The sequence below is a fragment of the Pongo abelii genome, chromosome 19 (genome assembly GCF_028885655.2).
Source record: "Pongo abelii isolate AG06213 chromosome 19, NHGRI_mPonAbe1-v2.0_pri, whole genome shotgun sequence".
Lineage (NCBI taxonomy): Eukaryota > Metazoa > Chordata > Mammalia > Primates > Hominidae > Pongo > Pongo abelii.
Genome location: NC_072004.2, coordinates 67,846,167 through 67,872,811, shown reverse-complemented (window position 1 = coordinate 67,872,811; position 26,645 = coordinate 67,846,167). Strand labels below are relative to the sequence as shown.

The window sequence follows — 26,645 nt, the reverse complement described above, 5'->3', positions numbered from 1 at the left end:
TGGAAGCCTAAAGAAAAGCTGCCAGTGGGAAATCTGGTCCCTTTCATAGAGAGCAGTGCAATTCATTATTTGTATACTTGTTTCTCTTTTTATCCCCAGGGGCCTCGTACACACAGTAGGTACCCAATAATGTTTGTTAAACTGAACTGAAACCACTTCTAGCCTAATAGGACTTGTGATCTAGGAATGCAATATAAAAGTGAATATTTGTTAGTCAAACCATTTTCACTTAAGTCACAAACAGTAATTTTTGTTCTACTTTAATCTTAGAATTGGTATCATATAAAACAAGAAAGTAAGAAGAGGCAAGGAAAGGAGGATTTTGCCAAGACGACAAGGAGGAAGTGGGAGTGCAGAAATTAGCTTGTATGACAGCGCTGAGAATGAAAGAAAGAGGACCAAAAAGGATTTTGGAGAAAAAATTAGAATAAAATGCCATGAACCTGAACTGGAGAGAAATAAATTTCTCTCTCTCTCTTTTTTCCTTCCTTCCTTCCTTCCTTCCTTCCTTCCTTTCTTCGTTCCTTCCTTCCTTCCTTCTCTCCTCCCTCTCTCCCTCTCTCTCTCTTCCTTGCTTCTTTTCCTCCCTCTTTCCTTCTTTCCTCTCTCTTTCTTTTTTGAGACAGGGTCTTTCTCTGACACCCAGGCTGAAGTGCAGTGGTGCAATCACAGCTCACTGCAGCCTCCATCTCCTGGGTTCAAGCAACCCTCCTGCCCTCAGCCTCCCAAGTAGCTTGGACTACTTGGTGTGCACCGCCACACTTGGCTAATTTATTTCTTATTTTTGGTAGAGACAGGGTCTCACTATGTTGCCCAGGCTGGTCTTGAAGTCCTGGTCTCAAACTTCTGGTCTCAAGCAATCTTTCCATCTCAGCCTCCCAAAGTGCTGGGATTATAGGTGTGAATTACCATGCCTGGCCAAGAAATAAATTTCTGAGTCCCATGTTACAGCCTGATTGGCACACCAATTCTGTTTGCCTTGGATCTTATCTATCTCCAGAACAGGGTTCAGAAGAAGCAATAAACAGGCAAAAGACTGTGCCAAATGAATAACTGATTACTCTTTAGGAAATAGCTATTGATAGCAACTTCTGAGCTATAGACTTTGAGTGGCTGAGAATTTGGTCACTGATAGTGTTTCCTCAGTCTTGTTCTTTTATTTCTCCCCTGGAGAAATGGCATTTTCCTTTTGGGCTTTTACATGTACTTTGGTTTGCATCCTGTGAACAAACATCTTATGTGTGTCTGAGCATTTAATACTGTTAATGGTGAAGTGTGATGAGATTAGTGTGACAGACTCCTGACATCTCTATTTTAGTTACTATCCAAAGCAAAAGATTTAAGGAGGAATCAAATGATAATAATTTTGCCTTCTCTATGTCTCTCTAGTAAAAGACATTCAGATATCATCAGAGTACTGCATTGAGAAAACTTTAAAAGCAAACACAGCAGAAAATACAAAAGAAGACTCAGGAACTAATTATCGTGATTCTCTGGGGGTATTTCAGGGTGGGTGATCTAACGAGAACTCTCACACCCCATCAGGAAGAACTTGATGGGAAAGCCGTGATCTTAGCAATATGGCTTTGACCTGGTATGTATTATCTCCTGGTCAAAGGGCCACTCCCAAGCCAAACCTCACCCTCAGACAGCTCCATGTATGTCTCTGTGCAGCAGTACGGGCTCAGAGACAGAAAAATGATGTTGGCTGTGGTAAGTTACCTTTAAGGCAAGAATCACCCTCCCTTAAAAAAGAAGTTACAAATTCTAGATTTAAATATTTCTGGATTCTTCCGTTTCATCTGACAAAACTCAAGCAAGTTTGAAGTCAAACTTTGCAAGGAAAAAGAGTTAGGAGGGGAAAATGAGGGTGATGTTTCTAAACCCAAAATTTTCCAACCAAATCACCAAGTCTGTAATTGCAAAATAAAAACACTAAATCTCAATATCTATTTGCACAGCTCATTAACTAAGGGCTTACACTCAGCAAACGGGGAAAAAAAGAAAAAGAAAAAAACTTCAGTACCAAATACATTTGGAAAGTTACTATAGAGACCTATATTTCCCTTGGATCTAAACCAGGCCCTGCCACATTCTGCTACACTGTGGTTGGATGCATCTGTTTGTCTGTCTGTCTTTACTGCTTATTTAGCAAGTAGCAAATCGGGATGAGGCAAAGGATCTTTTGTCAGACCGTGCGGGAGAGAGAAAGAGAACATTTCTTTCCCCACTGAACATTATGAACGTTATGGCAGGCACTCGACCTGCTCTGCTACTGGGACAACATGATTTACAATGTGAAAAGGGAAAACCTAAATCACCAAGTAATGAAAACATTAAAGTTAATGCATCACAAGTGAGGAATTTATTACCATTAACTCCAATAAACAGTTATAAAACACTTGTCCTTTCCTGTCCGTGCACAGGGACACAGACACTGGACTTCATTAAGCTCAACTTTCTTTTCTTCTTCACTAGGCCAGTCATGTGTGTTTGAACCAACCACCATTTATTGTTAAGTGGACTGGCTCATTTTCCAGGACTGTAGAAAGCTGAAGGCACATCCATTCTGCTTCACGGCACTTGGTATAGACGGATGAAATAGCAAAGTTTAGAAGACATGCAGCTCGGTATTGCTATATAAGTTTATTTAAAAGTCTCTAAAATGTATGTCTGACAAAAGCAGAGTAGCTCTTCCGAGCAGCCTTTCTCACAGGCAGGTATATAAGTAATAATGCCTGGTGAGGAGGGTGGCATATTGGATGCCAGTGCACGTCAGGTGTGTTTAACTGAATAATTTTTCCCTTGTTATTGTTTGGTATAGCACATTGGAAGCCTGAGATGGAAACCCATTTCCTTCTAACATTTTTCTCTGTCACAGGGGCAGAGAAGTTTATTACCTTAAGGTTGTTCCTGAACAAAAGAGGCTGCACATATTGGATGGCTAAGGTAGATTGGTTCCAGATTCATTTATTTTCAAGGAAAAAAAGAACTAAAGTGTCTTTTTGAAAAGCCACTTCTAATTGTGGAATTGCCTGTGTGTTACAAAGCACATAGGAGAGGCAGCATGAAATTCAGGCTTTCCTGACCAAATAATTACAACAGTAACATGATAATAGTAATACTTTACATTTGGATAACACTTTATTTAGTGTTTATAAAATGCTTTCATGTATGACACCTCCTTAATTCTGATCTCCTTCAGTCAGACAGAAAGATCTCACCAGTCTAGTCTTCTGAAGCTGAAACAGGCTCACAGTTGGGAAGAAGAAGAACCAAGATATAAACTCAGATTTTTTTCTTTTTTTTTTTTTGAGACAGAGTTTCACTCTTGTTGCCCAGGCTGGAGTGCAATGGCGTGATCTTGGCTGGAGTGCAATGGCGTGATCTGAGCACCTCCCGGGCTCAAACGATTCTCCTGCCTCAGCCTCCTGAGTAGCTGTGTTATAGGCGTGTGCCACCACACCCGGCTAATTTTTTTTTTTTTGTATTTTTAGTAGAGACGGAGTTTCACCATGCTGGCCAGGCTGGTCTCGAACTCCTGACCTTAGGTGATTCCCCCGCCTCTGCCTCTCAAAGTGCTGGGATTACAGGCGTGAGCCACCGTGCCCGGCCAAAACTCAGGTATTTTTAAGCTCCAAATCCAGTTTTTTTTTTTTTTCCTTTTGTTTTGGCTACACCATGCTACACATTTGATCTAATGTAAGTTATGGTCCTAACTATAAAGTCAAGATGAAGAATGCTTTAATTCTATATTTCTCAGCCCAAATTTCATGATTTTTAGGAACCCCATTCTGCTAAGAATGGCTACAGTAATATACTACTAAATGGAGCCATTATGCCTGGGAGTTGTCCAGGATATTCAGCCTTAAAATGGGATCTGATCTTTGGCATTACCAGAGAAGAGACAGGTACCTGGGCTGTATGAGGTTCACAGGGATGTTTAGCCCCAGACATTGAGTGCGACTGCTGGACTTCTATGGGTCAAACTGTGTAGAGCACATGAGGAGGAACAAGAATAGCTCTGATGCAGAATCTGCGCAGCACATCCCACATTACCAAAGCTAAGAATTCCATAAGACCAACTACTAAAATGTTGCATGATTTAAGATGGTAGAAATACTTGTCAAGGAAATCCTTCCTTCCTTCCTTCCTCCCTCCCTCCTTCCTCTTTCTTTCTTTCTTTCTTTCTTTCTTTCTTTCTTTCTTTTTCTTTCTTTCTTTCTTTCTTTCTTTCTTTCTTTCTTTCTTTCTTTCTTTCTTTCTTTCTTTCTTTCTTTCTTTCTTTCTTTCTTTCTTTCTTTCTTTCTTTCTTCCTTCCTTCCTTTCTTTCTTCCTTTCTTTCTTTCTCTTTCTTTCTCTTTCTTTCTTTCTTTCCTTTCTTGCTTTCTCTCTCTCTCTCTTTCTTTCTTTCTCCCTCTCTCTCTTTCTTTTTTTCAGATGGGGTCTCACTCTGTTGCCCAGGCTGGAGTGCTGTGGCTTGATCTTGGTTCACTGCAGTCTCCACCTCCCAGGCTTAAGCAATTCTCCTACCTCAGCCTCCCGAGTAGCTGAAACTACAGGCATGTGCCACCACGCTTAGCTAATTTCTGGATTTTTTGGTAGAGACAGGGTTTAGCTATGTTGCCCAGGCTGGTCTAGAGCTCCTGGGCTCAAGCAATCCACATGCCTCGGCCTCCCAAAGTGCTGGGATTATAGGCGTGAGCTACTGCACCTGGCCAAGGAAATCTTAAATAGAACAAAAAGATCTAGAAAAGGAAACCAGAAAAGATAAAAAGTCTTAGAACACAGAAACAGAGGGAAGGACATTACCAAAGAAATAATAACATTTCTCAAAATGCTAGGAATCTTTTGATTGAAATGGTCCTCCATACACCCAGCACATGAATGAAACGGGACTCACATATTGGTAATCACAGTGATGTTTCAGAACAGAATTCATAAAAAGAAGATCCTAAAACCTTCTGAACCGGGGGGAGAAACAAGTCATACAAAGAATTAAGAATCAGAATGGCACTGAAATTCTCCACAGCAACAGTGAAAGCTGGAAGCCAATGAAGCAAAGCTTTCCAAGTTCTAAGGGAAAATGATTTCCATTAGCATTCTCACACCCAAACTAACAGTTAAGTGTAAAAGTAGAATACATAGGTTTTCAGACATTCAAAGTCTCAAGAAATTGACCTCCCAGGCATCCTTTCTCAGGATGCCACCACAATATGTGCTCCATCAAAATGAGGGAGTCCACCAAGAAAGAAGGTGACATTGGGTCCAGAACGTGGTGCTCTGATGAAGGAAAGGGATAAAAGGGAAGTCCCAGGATGACAGCTGTGCCTGGAGGCCTGAGAGCAGCCAGCCCAGAGTGGGGAGGAAGATGGAGATCTCCAGGAGAGACTAGAAGCACAAATGGAACTGATGGACCATCTGGTGTGTTTGATCATGTGGAAAATTACAATTCTGCAAAGTTTGGAAAGAATTAGGGATGGTGACTTAGAAAACTATGCAAATGAAGAAAGTCAAGGCATTTGCCAACTCTAGGAAAAACAAGAATTTTTTTTTACATTTCCTGGTTTATTATAAAGGATATTACAAAGGATATAGGTAAAGAGATGCATAGGGTGAGGTATGGGGGAAGGGGTGTGGAGCTTCCATGTCCTCCCTGGCTATGCTACCCTCCAGGAACCTCCACGTGGTCAGTTATCTGGAAGCTCTATGAACCTAGTCCTCTTGGGTAAAAAATAAAGAGGTATTTTTTTTATATCCCTTGGTATAAAAAATAAAGAAATAAAATTTAATTATACAATTTTATAAGGGTTGATGTAAATAATATTTACGTAGTTAATGTAAACACTAAATATTGATTAACTAAAAATTATGATATAACCACACTGGAAACATGAAGAATGGAGAATTGATGGCTGGGATGGAATAGGAATGCTGACTCCTCCCCTATCATAATATAAAATCAATAGATAATGTCTGAAATTGATAAACTAAAAAAATAGCTGTATAATCATATTATTTAGAAGTGTGGAAGAGACACATCAGAATGGATGAAAAAGTTAATTTTTAAAAAATGGAAAGGGGTTGCCTCTGGAAAGCAGAACTCCAGGGTGACTGCTTGTAGTATTATTTGATTTAAAAAAATTTTTTTGGAAATGGGGTCTTGCTATGTGGCCGAGGATGGATTCAAACTCCTGGGCTCAAGTGATCTTCCCACTTTAGCCTCCCAAGGGACTACAGGTACACACCATTGTTCCTGGCTTTATTTGATTTTTAAGAACTATATGCATACATTATTTTGATAAAAATAAAAATAGAAAATTTTAAAAATAGTTTTTCAACTATTTCACAGTATAGCCATGTCTCCATATTTACATAGTGATATCCATTCTGAGTGGCTGATTACACAAAATTCCTAAGCTTGGTATGAAGGTATGTGGCAAAGGAATCCAGAAAAGAAAGAAGAAACCAGTGTAGAATAAAGAGAAACAATGCTATTAAAAATTGCACAGGTTGGGCATGGTGACTCACGCCTGTAATCCCAGCACTTTGGAGGCCGAGGCAGGCAGATCACTTGAGGCCAGGAGTTCAAGACCAGGAGTTCTGGCCAACATGCAGAAACCATCTCTACTAAAAATACAAAAATTAGCTGGGTGTGGTGATGCATGCTTGTAATCCCAGCTACTCAGGAGGCTGAGGCACAAGAATTGCTTGAGCCTGGGAGGCAGATGTTGCAGTGAGCTGAGACTGCACCACTACACTCCAGCCTGGGCAACAGAGGAAGACTCTGTCTCAAAAAAAAAAAAAAAAAAGAAAAAACATTTACATAAAGTTATATTTGAATTAGGTATTGTCTTAAGAATGCTTTAATAATCCATAGTCTTTATGTAATTTTAAGACTCATTTACCATTCTAATATTGTACTTTATACCACATGTCTAATTTGCCTAAGCTCTTCCTACATTGCAAGGGGACCCACAAAAACAGGAGGTCTCTTTCCACTGGAGAGCAGTTTTATTTCATAAGGAATAAAAGGTATGGAATCCCATTATGAAATCTGGGGTCAGAAGCCCAGGGTATAAACTTGGGTTGCAATTTACAAAGTATTATTGTATTACTGGGAATGACCAGAATTTGATCAAGTACCTGTAGATCAAATCAAATCAAGAAAAATTTATCCGGAACCTTCCATGTGGGAGGTTTTGTGCCAGAGAGCACAGAATTCCTAGAATGTCCTAGAATGACTTCAGATCAGTGCAAAGACAGAGACAGCACAGACATGATTTTAATTTATAGGGTTGGAAAGGTACAAGGCTATAAAACAGGACACCTGTTGTCTTGCATTTATGTTAAAGGTTTCACCTTTTTAAAAAATAATCAGAAACACATAATCATTAGTCTTGACATAAATTATACTTTAGATTGGGAGTGGAAATCGTGTTTTCAGAATAGGAAGGGAAGGAAAAGTAAAACCAACTGCATGTAATTTTTCAAGTGGAAACAACGGCAATATGAAGATATATGGGCATCAGACCCACTGGTAGAGGAAGGAGGCTGTGCTCTCTTACCTCTTACGATGTCACTCCTGTGACCTCCACCATTTGAAATGCTTTGATTCCACCTTGCCCAAGGGACCTGTGAGCACCAGGGAAAGGGATGAAGGATGCCTATGCCTGACCTCACCTTTACATTGTCTAACGACTGAAGGTATAAATCAGCTTTCCCCTTGAAGACCCAAGTGTCAGTAGCTCATGTGAAATGCTGGAAATATTAAATGATGTCCCTGAGGGTTTTATTGTTACTCAGTTTTCTCCTGTAACTGGGAGAGCTGTTCACATGAAGTATACTCTCCCCCAGGACCTCAATTTGTATATAAAATGAAGTATGAAACTCCAACAACTTCTTGCCAGTTTGGAAAGAAAATAAACAATTAGGGGAGGCTGCACTTAGCCCACTGTCCTGTTTATATTTCATTTATCTCTTTGACTATTCCTGGTGAACAGTTCACATCAACAAAGGTGTGATAACACTCTTATTACAAATCCTTATTTCTAGGGCAATAAATCTTTGATAGTTACAAAATCTCCATAGACAATTCAATGTGTTTTTGTAATGGACAAGAACAAAAGCTCTTCCTTTTATCCTATTTAGCAGAGGGAGTGTGCTAATAATTAGAACTGAGGGGCAAGTGTCTGGATGCCAGGGTTCCATGTCTAGCTAGGACTTGGGCCTGTATCTAAATCTCCCTTCCAGATTCTTTCTGCAGAATTTACAAAATCTATGGATGCTTAAGTCTCCTAATATACCTTGATTCATTAATCCTCACCACTACCTCTATGAGTAATTTTCTATAATAAGAAAAATGACCATTTTTCTCTTGATGGAGAAATTAAAGTGACTTGCTCAAGCCTCCTAGTTAGTAAGTGGACAAGGCAGGAACAGAAGGAATTCTCATGGCAATCCTTAGCATTAGTCTGTCTACATCTCAGTCTTTCCTCCTCGTCTTTCCATCAAAAACTTAAGTACTGCTACACAAAGAATACAGTTCTTATTATAGAAACATTATTATACATTTATGTAGGCCTTTAAAATATTTTAGAGCACTGTCAAACCTCCTATTTAACTTGGTTTTTATAATAGTCCTATTAGGTTTGTATTTACAGAGTCTGGAAGGAAAGGATAAAAGTAATAAGAAACAAAACAATTGAGAAGAAAAGCCAGTGAAATATTAAGGATTACCTAAGACATTGTAGAATCTTAATTACCCCAGGTTTGTAAAAGCTGGGCAGATACATGAAAATATTGATTAGACTGGCTGTGCCTGTGCTGTAATAGGGGATTGATCACTAAATGACTCTTTGCTCTGTGTTCTAAGATTGGATTCCATGTATGAAAGGATATTCAGAAGAGTGTAATGTGCTCTTTTAACATGAGCTCTCTTGCCATTTAACTATGGCTGAATTAGGGGCAAACAGCACTGCTTCTCTAGAGGCAAGAGAAAGTGTGAGGGCTGAAGGTGATTTCAAACAGCAGGTGAAAGAAGATGAAGAAATACTTTTCCCCGCAGAAGTCTAAAACATCTTCTCAATCAGGCCCAGTTGTTTTGCTGTTGTTGTTTTATAAGTAGAATTGGTGCTGCTTAAATGGTGTGTGTTTAATTGAACTGGAAAAGGGCCCCTCTTCCAAAATATCTTCTCAGCGGACTTCTGTAATTCCTGAAATTCCATCATTTGGGGCTTATTCCCTTAGATTAAAGCATTATTCCCCATTGAACTACAAATGCCTCTGGGAGAGGTAGCACATTAATCGAGATATTCTCATCCACAGTGTGGTAACAAGCTAGTACATCAGAAATCACTCGGAGGAGGAGGCACAGAGCTCCAGCTCTCCTAGGGATAAGGCACAGCTGTCTGTACCTATGCGGTAGACCACTGAGTAGAGGTAGATAACTGATAGATGTCAGGTAGTGACGCTTATCCATGAGGTCACGTGTGTGTAGTTGACAATATTATCCTGAGCCATTATCTGTCATCAACACCTTGGAGCAGTGGTTCTTAACTCTGGCTGCACATCAGAATCACCTGTCTACTTTAAAAAAAAAAGTAGATACCTGAACTGCACCCCAGATTTACTGATTCAGGATTATCTGGAGTGGGGCTGAGGCATGTTTATTTTTACAAAGTTCTATGAGTAGTTCTGATGCTCACCTAGGGCTGAAAACCACAGCCTCAGAGTAAATTTGTATGTTAGGTCCTTATCATCCTGATGGCTTGCTGGAGGGCCTTGGTGAGGTGGGCCCAGGGAGGCCCCCAGGTGGAGGGCGTGGACAGTAGTATCAGAACAAGCATGAGGGGCAAGACAAGTGCTATAAGCACCAAAGTAACCAAAGATGACCTGGAAAAGAGCCAAGACAACTTGTACACATGGCAATTTTAACAAACTACCCAGGATCATTATTACCAAGACTAGAAGAAACTACATTAATTAACCAATAAAAGTTAGGACTTCTGCATAACACCATTTAAGAAATACTAAAGAAATTATTATCTGTGCTAATATAACTCTGGCTTTAATCATTTCCATGGCTGAGGAGGCCACTTGTAGTCATTTCATCACTGTGGTATCTTTCCCATTCTATTCCTCATAGTCTCCTCCCGAGTGCTACCCTACTCAGTTTGTCCTCGGCTACCCCCCAAAGGAAGTCCTTACCAGATGTATCATTAGGATTAGTTTAGCCAGTGTGATGGAAAACCCCAAATAATAGAGGCCTTAACAAAATAGAAGGTAATTTGTCCCTCATGTATAAAAAGACTGGAGGGAGGCAACCCAGGAATGGGAGGGCATTTCATGCTCCTCTTTTTTTTTCCTGAAAAAGAGTTTTGCATCTTGGTGATCACATTTATTAGAAGGGTTGGAGAAAAATAAAAATGCCATTTAGCTTAAGAAGTTATGAATTATCTGGACTGGGTGCAGTGGCTCATGCTTGTAATCCCAGCACTTTGGAGGGCCGAGGTGGGAGGATGGCTTAAGCCCAGGAGTTTGAGACCAGGCTGGGCAACACAGTGAGACCCCACCTCTATAAAAAATTCTTTTTTTAATAGAAGTTATGAGTTGTCTGCAAATCAACTCATTTCAGGTGTGGGAGAATTTCTTAATATCAAAATGTTTGCTGGTTTCTCTTTTGAATGTCCTGAACATTTAAAGAGGTACCTGTACAAAGTCTCCTATTTTCCATATGGGATAAATTGTTTCAGCCAACTTTCAACGGAGGAACAACCAAGACAAAACATCTTCTGGGAAAAAGAGCATTCGAATATTCTGTTTCGCTGATTTATATATCTCTTATATATGATGTCTTCTTCCTCAATTTCTGTAGTAGTCACAGTTTCTTCCACATCTCCCAATAACATATTTAAATATAGATCATGAGCATGTAATCTGCCTAGAAGCTCCTGGTAATCTCTCATTTATCCATAAATTCATTCATCCAGGCTGAGCCTGATGAAATCAAGGGGCTCCTCTATGGTGTTGGTAGTTTGTTGCTGGTCTATGTCATCCACCATGTTTCAAACCCTTCGTCCTTTCCTCTTCAGGCTCTTTCTGTCTTTATAAAGTGTGTCATTTGTTTGTCATGGTCTAAACTGGCTCCAGTTCCAGCCAGCAGGAAGGAGGAAAGGGGCAACACAGACAGCATCACCCTCCCTCTACCTGCTTAAGGACACTTGTGTGTGGCCCTAAAAAGTTGACACATTACTTACACATTCCACTAGCCAGAAGTTAAATCACGTGGTCAAATCTAGTTGCTATGGAGGCAGGGAGTTGTTCTGGGCAGCCACGAACCCAGAATTGGGGGCTAGCTAGCAGTCTCAGCTACACCAGTAATACTGCACATAGCTAAATAAGTATTGGCAGCATCTTATGAACCTAGAATATCCCACTGGAAAGAAAGAAAATGAGTATGGTAAGAGAAGACTGCTTAATTCCAGGTGTTGGGTAATTCGTGGCAATTAGAGGAAAGTGTTTTCCACTAATAAAGAGTGAGAATTTGTTCAAAGTAGTTATCTGTGGTCCAAGAATCATAACAGAGGCCTCAAACAAATGAAGTGTTGGTTTATCTTTTGATAGGTTATGTTTCCTCTTGGAATTATGTGATTCAAAAGTCCACCTCTTGCCTAATGAAGGACTGGAATGCAGGCCTTCTTGTCCAAGTTCCTGAAGTTAACTTCTATAACACTGTCAGGAGCAGAACAACATATAAGACCACTGGAGTGTGCGCTAGCTGTTAGTGCTCACAATAAGTAGGAGAAATGTTAGTACTAACTTCACATCCAAATTTGCTTAGATGTGCTTAAAAAGATTCTGATCAATGAAAAAGTATACTTTTCCCTAACTCTAGGGCTCCAAGTGCTTGAGGGTTACAGATAATGCTGTTCTAGATGCATGTGGTATAAAATACAAATAATCTGTTTAAGTCTATGGCTATGTTTGGATTGCTTCACTGACTAGGATGATTTTAAAAGTAAAGCACTGTATCTTTTCCAATCTGATCTCCTTAAATCATGCAATAGACTTGTTTCCTTTCTTTGTGTTTCTCATTTGTCCAGCTGATTGAATTGTATGGCTATTTAGCTCAGTTGGATAGAGGAACATGGTGCTAAGGAGAGGAAGGTGACCTGGTGCTAAGGAGACAAGGCTTTATCCCTAAGTGGGTTGGTCGGCATGTAGAATTCAGTTCTGTTCCATGTCTAGTTGACTGCTTCTCTACCCCTGGCTAGCTATTCTGAGGGGATGCATGCTTCTTAAAAGGGGGGCTGAGTAGGAAAGAGTGCGTGCCTCAGCAGAATTAAGCTGTACTGTTGGCCGGGCTCAGTGGCTCACGCCTGTAATCCCAGCACTTTGGGAGGCTGAGGCGGGTGGATCACCTGAGGTCAGGAGTTCGAGACCAGCCTGACAAAGATGGAGAAACCCCATCTCTACTAAAAATCCAAAAATTAGCTGGGTGTGGTGGCGGGGGCCTGTAATCTCAGCTACTCGGGAGGCTGAGGTAGGAGAATTGCTTGAAGCCGGGAGGTGGAGGTTGCGGCGAGCCGAGATCACACCATTGCACTCCAGCCTGGGCAATAAGAGCAAAACTCTGTCTCAAAAAAAAAAAAAAAAAACCAGCTGTACTGTTGTAAACGCCCTGCAAAGGCTCTTATACAGAGTTGATGGCCCAGAAGTACCTCTATGCAAAGAGGAACATAAGTAGTTTGGATATGAAATGGTCTCTCCAACAATAAGCCATTCTACTTTCAGGAGACTATGACCTAGCAGCCTGGAGATTGAACTGTGGCATCAGGAACGGAAAAGGAAGCTAGCGTGGCAAGAACAACTGTCATATTCACAGGACAAGGTTTAGGGCTCTCCATCTTCTGCTTCTTGCTTGATCTGGGTCACCACATTCTGCCTCCTATTTCCAACCCATCTCGGTGTTTCCCACCCCCAGGTGAGCTGTCACTATGTGTTGAGGAAAATCATCTCCGTAACAGGAATTATATTTGCCACTGTTTTTACTTATTCTAGATAGAAATGTTATTTCTCACCACAGAGGAAGACTTTTTTCCCTCTTATCAAAATCTGTCAGTCTATCCACACAATCTGGAGAACAAATGTGTTTTTTATCCCTCTGTGAACAAACACGGCTCAGCACCTGCACAGCACTCAAGGGTGGCCAGACCTCATCCTGACTCTGAGCCGGCTGCTGCTCTTGGAGACAGAAAGTAAAAATGATGGATTCTACATCTTAATTAAGATAAACAAACAAAGAGGGACATCAAATAATGGCCCTGACAGTTTGAAACAAACTGAAAGTACAGCTTAGCATTTCATAAAATAAAAAGCGTTTGATGTGAGGATGGCAGTTTAATAATTTGTAAATATCACTGGCTTAGTATTATAGCTAATCCAAATATTTTCATTTCTCATCATAAGTTACCCTCTGTTGATGGCTTGTCCTCTTCAACTTACAGCTCTCACCCTCGAGCCTTCAACAGAGGCAGAGAGGAGAGGAACAGAAAGGATCACAGGTTCTCTCCGGAATGTGAATTACAGCGTCAACTTCCTTTATACTTTCTGATTCTGAATATTCACTAGAAAATACCACTGACCAGCCCAAAGGATGTATTGCCTTCTTCTTCATCTCCTCTAAAACATGTCAAACTTTAATTATAGCTTTCTATTAGCTTCTGATTGTTTCTTCTTCTTTAATTTTTTGTAGAGATGGGATTTTGCCATGTTGCCCAGGCTGGTCTCAAACTCTTGGGTTCAAGTGATCTACCCACCTTGGCCTCCCAAGTGCTGGAATTACAGGCATAGGCCATTGCGCTGAGCCTGATTGTTTCTTAATTAAGAGAAGCTGAACTTTCTCCAGTTCCTTTTGTTTTTTTCTTTCTTTTTCTAAAATTAGAGGCTGGGCTCACACCTGTAATCCCAGCATTTTGGGAGGCTGAGGCAGGCAGATCACTGGAGGTCAGGAGTTCGAGACCAGCCTGGCCAACATGGTGAAACCCTGACTCTACTAAAAATACAAAAATTAGCCAGGCATAGTGGTGCGTGCCTGTAGTCCCAGCTACTTGGGAGGCTGAGGCAGAAGAATTGCTTAAACCTGGGAGGCGGAGGTTGCAGTGAGCTGAGATTGCGCCGCTGCACTTCAGCCTGGGTGACAGAGTGAGACTCTGTCTCAAAATAAAGTAAAATAAAATAAAATAAAATAAACAGATGGGGTTCCACTATGTTGGTCAGGCTGGTCTCGAACTCCTGGGCTCAAGCAATCCTCCTGCCTCAGCCTCTCCAAGTGCTGGGATTACAGGTATGAGCCACTTCACCTGGCCTCTGGTTCTTAAATTGTAGAGAAATAAAGAAATTGAACCACCATACTAACTGTAATGCTCCTACAGTACTGTTTTTATATCATAATGAAATAGTCAGCTATAGATCTATATCTAAAGTGTGTTTTATTGCCCTAATGCCCTCTGAAGAAGGGTAGCTGAAGGGTATTCTTGTTAATGCCTATGTCTACACTTCCTTGGGTGGGTATGGAGGAAGACAAGCAGAAAACTGTGATGATAATTATAAAAAGATAAAAGTGGAAACCCCTATGTTGGCCATAGCCTTGTGATTTGGCTTTTGTGAAAAATATTCAGAGAAATAGTAGGGAATTTTAACAATTGATTTGGAATTCCCAAGGGTGCAAGCCAGAACATATATCTGTGAAAGCAGAACTGAAGGAACACCATTGGGCAGACAGAGGCTTTGGGCTTTTTAAAAAGGTATATAAAAAGGGAAGGCTGAGGATGCAGACCTGTCAGATCAGTCTGTTGTGAGATATGACTCTGGACTCAGGAGAGGACCATTTTCTCTTGGCCTCCCCATTCTTTTTGCTGAGGTTCTTAACAGAATTTTTTTTTTCCTGCTGTTGGATGATACCAAGTCCAGGCTCGAGACCACACTGGATGGACGTGACAGGCAGGGGCCCACAGAGGGAAGCTGCAGTTCAGAGAATTCTCCACAGGGAAGCAGTATGAGATCAGGGTTTAGATAGAGGCAGCCCCAGCATCACTAGCTCTCCCTGGTTCTGATTTGAGACAGTTTTCCACCTTTCCTTTCACTGTGTAAGATAAGCACCAACAGGGCAAGCTCACCTTTCAGGAGAGCCCATGAGCCTAACTGCAATCCTTCATGTAGCCCTTTACTCCCAGGCCTGTTCCTCCTCACTTAAACAGCTGGCTTTCGGCATATTGCTTTGTTTATTCCATCTCTGACCTATGCATTATCTGAAGGATGCCATAAGGATTCAAGATGCCCACCTTTGTGAAATTACCTCATTCTGAGCTGCTGGGTTCACACCACTGACGCAGAGGGGAAACCTGCAGAGGGAAGCTTAGCAACATGTCACACACATGTTGTTCTTGGCAGTATAAATTCCGGTGACTTTTGACATTTCTTAAACAGGAGTCAGTTACATCTTTGGTACTCTGAGGAAAATGGTGCCAGCTACAACTTGATCTTGTTTGAGTTATAGAAGCAATACAACTTTATAGACAAAACTCTGAATAGAGAGCTTACAACTGAGATTCTATCTTGACAACATCCCATTGATAGAGTGTGTGATAACTGCAAAGCCACTATTTATCTTACTTGCTTATGAAATTGAAATAGCATATTGTTGAGAAGTCTTAAGAACTATGTATCCTATGTCCACTTTGCACAAGCACCCAATACTGTGAATATATATATATTTTTTTCTTTTTGAGACAGGGTCTTACTCTGTTGCTCAGGCTGGAGTACAGTGGTACAATCTCAGGTCACTGAAACTTCCGCCTCCTGGGATCAAGGGATCCTCTCACCTCAGCCTCCAGAGTAGCTGTGACTACAGGTGTGCACCATCATGCCGGGCTAATTTTTGTATTTTTTGTAGAGACAGGGTTTCGCCATGTTATCTAGGCTAGTCTCGAACTCCTGAGCTCAAGCGATTCACCCACCTCGGCCTCCCAAAGTGCTGGGATTACTGCTGTGAGCCACTGCACCTGGCCTGAATATTCATAAGAGAAAAAATTTTGGCCTCTCTTTTGTCAGACATTCTCTAGAATGCATGTTCTTTCATGGACAGATTGGCAAATATTATAAGTATCAGATTCAAAACTTTCTAAGAAATTTAAATGTTGAGAATTCTTCTAATACAAGAAGCAAAAATTCTATTTTCAGCATTTCATGTGTTGAGAGTGAAAAGGGGGAATATAGGAAAGAAGTGAAGTCCAGATTTCCTAAAATATATCTCAGGTAAGCCTCTCTCTTATCACATATTTTATTTTTTTACCTGAAATATTTCAGAACTTAAATGTTTTTGTCAAATTTGAAAAAGGCGTGTGGTATTGACTTCTTCATACTGATCTCATTTTTATTTTCTTTATAGTCTGTCCAAACCATTTTCAGGCCCCTTAAATCAGTTACCTTTCTTCTACGGACAATCAATAGAAAACAAGCAAAAAGAAAAAAGAGTGAGACCTGCCCTCTCAGTGGTCTCCTGGGTAACTTTGCCTCCCAGATAGGATGATGCAAAGATGAACAGAAGAGGGGTTTCTGAATAGATTTCTAGTAGGATTGCTGTCAAGATGGGATCAGCTGCAATGGTGCCAGATAAAAACTGCAGGAGACCGAGATGGGTGGATTGCTTGAGCTCAGGAGTTTGAGACCAGCCTGGGCAACATGGCAAAACCCCATTTCTACAAAATACACAAAAATTAGCCTGGCCTGGTGGTGTGCACCTGTAGTCCCAGCTGCTTGGGAGGCTGAGGTGAGAGGATGGCTTGAGCCAAGAGGTCGAGGTTGCCGTGGGCTGAGATTGTGCCACTGCACTCCAGCTTGGGTGACAGAACAAGATATTGTCTCTAAATAAATAAATAAGAAAAGGTTAGGTAAAGGTAAAAAATATATGGAGTCCACTGCAATATCTCTTATCCAAAAGAAACTTGTTAAAAAAATATTTTAACAGCTCAGACTACCTTTGAGGCTAATAAAGGCACCAAAACGGATTATCAGACGGTGATTTGAGGTTTGAAAAAGGATGCCAGTGCTGGCTGACTGGGAAGCTATTGGAAATAAATTAAAAGGCTACATTATGTGAAACAGAGGGTCACAGCATAGGAACATCTTGAAAAGCCATAGGTGCACCAATTACATTTATCAAGATGTTAGTGAAAGCTTTGTGTATGGCTTGTTTTTGCAGGTCATTTGTATGAGATATTGTTGGATAAACTGATTTCATAGAGAAGGAGGAAGGTATTAAGTATCACATTGTGTTAATGTGCCAGCTTGCCACCTTTGGGATCAGATTTGGTGCAGGGCACAAATGAAATGAGTTTGGTGGCTTCAAGCTAGGCTACCACTGATATTTATCCTTAAAATCACAAATCATTTGCTAACAGCTAGGATCAGAAACCTGGGGCTGAGACAGCAAGAATGTTGCAGGTCAGAAGGAAGACTAGCTGGCAGAGTTGGGTTAGGGAAGCAGCCATTTCCTCTAGGTCTCCAGCTTGGCTTCAGCTTATGTTACCAACCGATGCTTCTCATCCATAAACACTGACATTCACACTGATTTTACAACCTCTCTTTGCCTGGCAAACCCAACATCAATATTCCCAACAGCATTTCATGAAACCTCTAGTTATCAAAGTCCTCATCACTTAATCAATTCTAAGAATAATAATTTCATAAACACTATGGAAAAGGAGTCCTATTGTTAGACTGTAACTGTCCTTAGCAAAATAATGGAACTTGGTTGTTCTAGTGAATTCTAAATTTAAACACTGCTTGCTCTCTCTCCACTCAACGAAGAGCTTGTGTGCTACTCTGATGAAAATGCAGAGAATTAGAAAACAATGACTGTGTGAATGACATTTACAGAGATCTCATACTGGAAAGGGCACATTTTATTGTGACTCTGTGTCAAAAGTGTAGTTTCATCAGAGGACAGGAGGCAAAAGAAACAGGCAATCAATACTTGGGCCTCTAATACCTGAACTGAGAAAGAAAATCATTATCCTGTTACTTTTATTGTAGGGTGACGCTTGAAATATTGCACCTTGTTTCCATAATAATTCAATATTTTGGGGGTTTCAGATTGTTAAAAAAAACCCTCATGGGGTGGCCATGTGAAATCAGAACGTAAAGTAGAAAGGAATAAACACGCACACATTTTAGAGTGGGAGTAAAGAGAAAGGCAGATTGAGAAAGAGAAAGAGAAAAAATATAAGAACCTAATTTCCTATTAGCATTTATCTAACAGTATATGTTTAATTTTGGAATCTCTAGAATTAAGCTGAAAGAGTTCTTTGCTTCCAGTTTTTTGAACAAAACACACCGATTTCCAATAGAGAAGAGTCCCCTCAATATTAATGAGGCTACTTGGGCAGAATTTTTATCTCTAGATTTATTGAAAATTGTATTCCATTGTTGAGAAACTAAAACCAAGGTGGGAACTATGCGGAATGTGACATTTGATTTTAAAAGTCAGTTGTACTATTCACTTCTCATTGGCAAAAAAACTGGCCACTGAACTTGAACTTCTTGCTGACAAAAGCAGAGGAATAATCATCCACAAATCTTTTTGAAACTCTTATATGTCCAGCCTCAAATAAAGCACCAGTTCTGCCTATTTCTAATATGACTGTTTATTGGTTAGTATTTTCAAAACACTTCAAAGCAATTAAACCCTCCCCCCTCTAGATTTCAGCATCCAGTTTAAAAGTCTCTCTGAATACGTATTATGGAGAATAGGGTCATGTCAGTTAATGTTAGTTGCAAAAACAAGTACAGCTGTCCTCAACCTGACTTTCATACTTTTGTGTGTTGGTACCATAACCCAGTTATTTAAATTCTGGGTTTTTTCCTCTTAGAATTATTATTGATGAAATTAGCATTATATAGTCATAAAGTCATTACCTGCTTTTCTAGGCTGTCTGCTGCACCCCCATGGAGAGCTAAGTGGGTCCTTAATGAACAAGAAAAGGTTATCTGGCTGCACACGGTGTCTCCCAGTCTGCTCTGGCTAGAATCTACAGCAGCCACAGATAACAGTTCAAAGTCATGCAAATGAGGGCTAGGCTACCACTTTGTTCCTCACAGAGTAGATGTTCCTGTGATCCTTTGGCAAATGTACAATGGCAGCAGGAAAAAAGGATATTTTTAGAGACCTAATCCCTCCAGGCAGCTGGTTTATTTCAATTGAAGAAACTACTACAGCCACCCACCAGAATTGCTAAAATTAAGAAAAACTGACAATACCAAGTATCAGTGAGAATGAGGAGCAACTGGAATTTTCACACATTGTTGGTGGGAGTATAAAATGGTACAAGTCTTTTGGAAAAATATTTGGTAGAATCTCCTAAAGCAGAATATGCACATATCCTCTAATTCAGCAATTCCTCTCCTAGCTATATACCAAACAGAAATGCCAACATAGTGGTGCTCCAAAAGTTTGATATAAGATTGTTCACAGCAGCATTATTTACAATATTTCCAAAGCAGAAAAAACCCATATGTTAACCTACCATAGAATGAAATAAAATGAATAAAGGAAATACTATATAGTAATGAGAACAAAGGAACTACATGTGTTTTGCTACATGCAAAAACACGGACAATCCTCACAATTATAATGCTAAATGAAAGAGTCCAGACACACATAAGTATATATAGTATGAATCTGTTCATATGAAGTTCAAGTATAGGCAAAATTAATCTGGTGATAGAAGTCAGAATAGTAGTTATTTTGGTGGAGATAACTGGGAAGGGGCATAAAGAGAAGTTTCAGGCCAGGTGCAGTGGCTTACACCTGTAATCCCAGCACTTTGGGAGTCTGAGGTGGAAGGATCACTTGAGGTCAGGAGTTTGAGACCAACATGGCCAATATGGTGGAACCCTGTTTCTACTGAAAATACAAAAGCCGGGCGTGGTTGCACGTGCCTGTAATCCCAGCTACTCAGGAGGCTGAGGCACAAGAATCGCTTGAACCCGGGAGGTGGAGGTTGCAATGAGCCCAGATTGCGCCACTGCACTCCAGCCTGGGTGACAGAGCGAGACTCTATCTCAAAAAAAAAAAAAAAAAAAGAGAAAGAAGCTTTAGGGGTGCTGGTAATGTTCTATATCTTGATGTGGGTAGGGCTTACATGAGTGTGTTCACTTTGTTAAAAAAAAAATCACTGAGCTGGGCACGGTGGCTCACACCTGTAATCCCAGTACTTTCAGAGGCCAAGGCAGGAGGATAACGAGGTCAGGAGTTCCAGACCAGACTGACCAATATGGTGAAACCCCGTCTCTACTAAAAATATAAAAATTAGCTGGGTGTGGTGACGCACACCTGTGATCCCAGCTACTCAGGAGGCTGAGGCAGGAGAAGCGCTTGGACCCGGGAGGTGGAGGTTGCAGTGAGCCAAGATTGCACCACTGCACTCCAGCCTGGGTGACAGAGTGAGACTCTGTCTCAAAAAATAAATAAATAAATAAATCATTGAGTTCTACATTTATGATTTGTGCATTTTTCTGTATATATGATGTATTGCAATAAAAAAGTTGACAAAAAACTATCAAAGTAGTTTGTTACTAATTAATGCCTTTGTCAACTTCTGAAACACTAGGAAACAAAGGAAGGATGACTGAAACAGTTTCTCCTTGAGTAAAGTTTGCTACAGAATTACTTTTTAAAAATCCTCGAGAAATTACATAGGCATGGCTAAAAGAATTTGTATTTCCTAGCCTGAAGCTCATAAGGCTAAACAGTGTTTTGGTTTAAACCTTCAAGTACTGTACAGTGCATTATATCAAATGTTTTATAAGGAGGGTACTAACCAGCTAATTCTGTTCGTGCTGCAAGAGAAATGGACTTAAATTAAAACAGGAGCAATTTCAAGAAGTTAAATAATTGTGGGATCAGAATTGCTGAGTATCTTTAAGAAATCCACAAGATCGCCTGCAGTCTCTTTGAGTTCTATTCTCCAGTTCAACAGTGGGATGGTGGCGTAGTTTAAAAATCTGCCCTTCACAGAGAGCACTGCATGTTTTAAGGGCTCTTGCCCTAAACTCACTTATCAATACTGAAATATCCCTAACTCAGTTTCTCTGTCTAGACGTTTCTGTTGCCCACTCCTCCTGATGATAAAGGAGGGAGAAAGCCCAATTGGTTAACATCTATAATTTGTAGTGATTCTGTGATGAAATATGGTATGTAAATGTAAAGAATTATTATTATAATAAGCCCAGTCAACCACAACAATGGTGGCTGGTGGTGCCAGAAATGTCTAAGGGGTAACTTGGAACTCTTACCACTGTCTCAGAAATTAAGTTGCTACAGTTAGCTACAGGCTTTGAGAAGTAGAGGGAACCACAAAGAGCCTAAGCGTAGTGAGCTGAAGTAAAAGGAGCTTGGTCTAGAGGAAACCCTAGGCAAATATGATGAAAAGGGTTCCTCACGCTAATACAAATCAATAATAGTTTTAGCTATCATCTAGGATTTTCTAGAAGTTTTCTTTCCATTAATTACTCTTCCTTCATACTCCTACACTCTTTCTGCCTCTAAGAAAAACTGTATTCAAGAGATATTGATGAACTGACTTGGGTTTTTTGTTTGTTTTGTTTTGCTTTGCTTTTGTAGCTGAAAAATGTACATAGCTAAAATAAGAGATGCATATAGAAGAATTATTTATATATTTTTTTCCCGAGATGGAGTCTTGCTCTGTCACCCAGGCTGGATTGTAGTGGTGCAATCTTAGCTCACTGCAACCTCCATCTCCCAGGTTCAAGCAATTCTCCTGCCTCAGCCTCCTGAGTATCTGGGATTACAGGCCCCTGCCACCACACTTGGCTAATTTTTGTATTATTAGTAGAGACGGAGTTTCACCATGTTGGCCAGGCTGGTCTTGAACTCCTGACCTCATGATACGCCCACCTCGGCCTCCCAAAGTGCTGTAGAATATTTTTAATGCTTCCTAAAATGCCCTCTTAGGGCCGGGTGCGGTGGCTCACACCTGTAATGCCACCACTTTGGGAGGCTGAGGCGGGTGGATCACGAGGTCAGGAGTTCGAGACCAGCTTGGCCAACATGGTGAAACCCCGTCTCTACTAAAAATACAAAAATTAGCTGGGCGTGGAGGCGAGTGCCTGTAATCCCAGCTACTCGGGAGGCTGAGGCAGGAGAATCGCTTGAACCTGGGAGGTGGAGGTTGCAGTGAGCAGAGATCATGCCATTGCACTCTAGCCTGGGTGACAGGGTGAGACTCCATCTCAAAAAAAAAAAAAAAAAGCCATCTTAGAAGGTGCATGGTTTGAAGTCAAGCTCTCCAGTGTTAAAATGCTACCAGATTTTAAGCTCAATTCCTGTGTGATTTTGGAGATGCTGGCATTCTAAAAACTGCTGATTCTCGCTTGGTAAATGGAAACTGAGTTATAGCAACTAAGGTCTGAAGAATCAGAAGTAGATTTATGCTTAACAAAGATCTATGTAAGATAAATATTATGTGGAAATCTAGGGCCCTTCCAATTTTAGGTTTCTGACTTCTCTGGAGTGGTTGTCTGGCACAACTAAGACACTGGTGCTCAATTATGAGCAACACAGCACTTCTCTGAATTATGTGTCCACTCCCTTGTATTCTGGATACTTTCCTAGTTGCTCCTAAATTTCCACATTACTACCATTATATGCTGCGCAGTATATGAAAATGCCCTTTTGCATCATCTATGAACTGCTGAAAACTGAAATGTGGGCAAATGTCCCATGTGGATATGTATCCATATAAACCAAGCCACAGAAGTGGCAAATCAGTCTAAGCACAGAAATGCCTGCAAATTTCCATCCATCAAGTCTAGAAGAACTATCACATGTATTTGAAAATAAGCAATTGCTGAAAATAAGCCAAGTTAACCAGTTTTTATGAACTCATAGTGACTGATGGTTAACAGTTTGCTTGGGGTTATTCACTCAGAACTTTACTGGCATGTTCTATGACTACAAGTACAAGGTACCAAGGAACAGCAGATGTGCATGGCACTGTATGTGAGAAGTATGAGAGGAAGAGCAGATGGCCTCTAGCTGAATACCTGAAATTGTTAATTAACAATAAAAAAAGTACATGATTAGGTACCAAAATAAAAACCTACAGCTCAGAGAAGGCAGTGTGTATAGACTGTGGAGAAGAGTACCTTGAGCTGAACTCTGAGAGATGGGAGACAGAGAGAGAGAGAAGAAGAAGAAGAAGGAGGAGGAGGGGGAGGAGGAGGAGGAGGAACTTTCCAGAAAGGAAACAGCACAAGCAAGAGCTTGAAAGTCTACACTGAGTGTAAAGTGTTCTTAGCCAACAGTAACTTGACTGATGCCTGGAGCTTTTGGTGGACATGTAGGTGTGGGTGTATTCTAGGAAATAAGCTAAACATTTATCCTATGAGTGTAGGACAAACTCTGAAAGATTTCAAAGGTCAGGCTAACAAGTTCTAATAATCTAGTTTTCCCTAGTTTCCCTCACTCCAATTTCTCATTATGAATGCTGAAATGAGCAGGTCCTTTAAACTGGAGAGGCTAGGAGGTCTCCTCAGCTATGCAGAGTTATTGAAAGTTTTCAGTCAGGAAATGACATAATAAAGCCAGTGTTTCTCTAGTGATGAAGACGATTGAAATATAGTTGCTCTACAACTATTCTTCTATTGATTGAGCTATTCCATTTTTCAAATAGAATAATAATTCTTAACAAAATAAACTGGTTCTTGCCTTAGATTCTTTCTGGAACAATGTGGTATCATATCTATGCCTAGTTAATGGATAGGAAATGTCATCAAATTTAAATTTTCTCTTAAACCTTGGGTTATTTTACCACTTTAGGTGGCCAAAAAAGAACAAATGGTAAATAAATATATTAATGGAAATTTTTGGAGACCACTGATCATGCTTAGTTCAAAAAGCCATACTTAGTGGCCTTTTGGGGGAGGGGAGATGGGTGTGCTTCTGGCTGAGAGTTTATATTGTATACATATAATGTGGCCATATTTTATGTCAGTACAGTTGTTTGTACGATGGAATTAAACATATATTTAATGAAGTTTTGCCAAGTGTACCAGAACACATTTGAGAACTACTGCTTTTACATAGCCATATTTGAATCTATTCAATTTCAACAGATTTGGAAAGGACTACAAATAACTACAGGGGGCAGAAATTTAAAATTTAATAGGGAAGGGCAGTCTACTATGGCCACTGGTTCATTCATGGTAAAGTGAAATAGAATTTGTATTCCTAGTATGTACGCAAATTCTCTAAAGTAAAGTAGTATATTTCAATATGCTTCTCCCTCACTAAAACTGATTTAAACATAAATGGGATTGAATGAGTTAACAGCTGTCCCTAGAGGCTCCCTGTATTCCCAGCTCTTGGCACACACAGTAGGTGCTTACTCAACATTTTAAAAATCAATGAATTAAAGGACTGAATATAGCAGGGAGTCAGAGATTTTAGGTCTTGTTATTGATCTTGCCACACATTTATTTATCAAGTAGATTTGGGTATATAGGCTTTCTGTGCTCATTTTTTCCCTCTCTGAAATCAAGATGATAAAACTTCTTTTACATATGGTGATGCTTGAAATACTGTGTGTGAAATGATTTGCACTCTTTGGGAGAAAAGGATCTTATAAATAGAAAGCATTGTTCAGGTTACCAACAGCATTCAAATTTAATTTGTACCACATGGATTATGCGGAGGGCCCATGACCTAAGTAATGAAGGTTGCTGAGCCCTAGATGCCCATGGAAAAAAGCTTTTTCTCCTTGTTTTTCTGGCTGCAAGAGTGGCTGCTGTTTCCTCTGCCTGCCTGTTCTAACTATGATGCACTTATTTTCCTCAGCCTCATCTCAATTCTTTATTATGAATACCGAAACCAGCAGGTCCCTTAAATTGGAAAGGGTAGGAGATGCATACATCTGAAAGTGCAGTAATAAGGGCCCTGGACTTAAGAATGAAGAGTTGAGAGAGATGAGTAAAGAACACTGACTAGGACGTGCGAGAAAAGACAGATGAATCCCAACGATTCATCATGCCAGGAGCTGTCCAAATAATCAAAGGTATCAGCCAGGGTGATGTATAGCTGATGTCACTTGGGGAGACCCTTAACAAGGCGGTTAGTACAACAGCTGCTGCTGGTCAGTGAGTAGCACAGCACATGCCAGGCCAGGGCACAGGAACATAGACCATCCATCACTGACCCAACCTAATGGCTAGGCTTATTAGTAAACATTCTCTGTGGCTGACAGCCTGTAATGGTACAGGATGTTCCCCTACTGTCCCCCAAATAAACTGACCCACCTGACAGATGTGTGAAATCTGTGGTCTCTCTTCAGATTGTTTGAGTAAGTATAATTTATTCTATTTTATTGAGACAGGCAAGAATGGATCTTTAGAAAGAATAAGAGAAGGGAGTTATGTATAAAGCCTCCATTTAGCAGAAGTATTTGTAATCCACTTCCCCCAAGATACATTTTTTTCCTTCTTAACCATAAATCAGAAAAGTGACAGTATATGTTGACATGCATGCATTTTTCTATAGGCACTATTGTAGGTAAGTTTCATCTATATCTCTCTTTATTATGGATCAGAAATTCCCAAAGTGGAAATAAAATCCACTCTCTGTATTAAAGATATCTAAGTCTACTTTAACTACATTATGTTCTTGGAGGGGATATCTTAATGGACTAAGTATGAGGTTTGAAATATCTAGACTTCCTGGAACCACAGGTCCAATTCCCAGCTGAATTGGCTCAGTCCTCCAGTCTTCACTGGCAGATAAAGTAAGATACTAAGAAGCTTACTGTGCACAGATCTATCAGATGAGTTGCAGTAACTCATAATCTTGCCTATTTTTTTTGAGGTGGACATTTAACTTGATTTTGGTGGTTTTGATCTTGAAAAATTCCATACAGTCTGCATGGTAAACTTGATGCTTAATTTATTCAAAAGGGATGTGCTATTTAGGGTGAGCTCGCACCCTCCATCAAGTTTGAGACATTCTTAAACATCTGTGGGGTTTGAAATGAGCAGGTTGTTGCGATTCCAATTACCTCTTCCTAAGTCCATACCTTCCAGTTTGCCTGGACTTGAGCTTCCTGTCTTGCCTTACCCTTCAATGCATCTTCCCCTTGGCTTGACCTTAGCTTGGCTCTCTAGTTTTGGTTATTGAGCTTGCTTTGAATTCTGGCATAGGTGAATTTTTCAAGCCCTACTTAACTTGGATTCTGGACTTTTCCCTACTCTGACTTCCAGGATTGGCGTGATATCTCAAGTTTTACTTCAGTTTCTGTGAATGGAGAGGGAACATGGTATAAGAAAAGAGCTCTGGGGCTTGGGAGAAATTAAGAGTTTCCAGTAAGACTGTTTCCTAAACTGCCCCCGTTTGTTCTTGTTCTGTGCACCAGTCCTAGCACTGACACAAAGTAGTTCTGCAGTGATGAGCAAGTCATTTGATTTATCTGCATTTTGGTCTGCAGAATGGGTAGGCCAGACTACATGAATTCATGGCTCCTTCTCTGTCCTAAGATTCTTGGATCTTTCTTGGTTTCTATCTGGGGACCCCATCA

At 40.4% G+C, this 26,645-nt stretch overlaps 1 protein-coding gene and 1 pseudogene across 2 annotated transcripts in view; both read right to left on the bottom strand.

Moving 5' to 3' along the window:
- SKAP1 (src kinase associated phosphoprotein 1) overlaps positions 1 to 26,645 on the bottom strand; it is a 310,267-nt gene that overhangs the window by 67,026 nt on the left and 216,596 nt on the right. The gene's annotated exons all lie outside the window — the stretch shown is intronic.
- LOC112129637 (U6 snRNA-associated Sm-like protein LSm3) lies at positions 10,272 to 11,063 on the bottom strand (annotated as a pseudogene).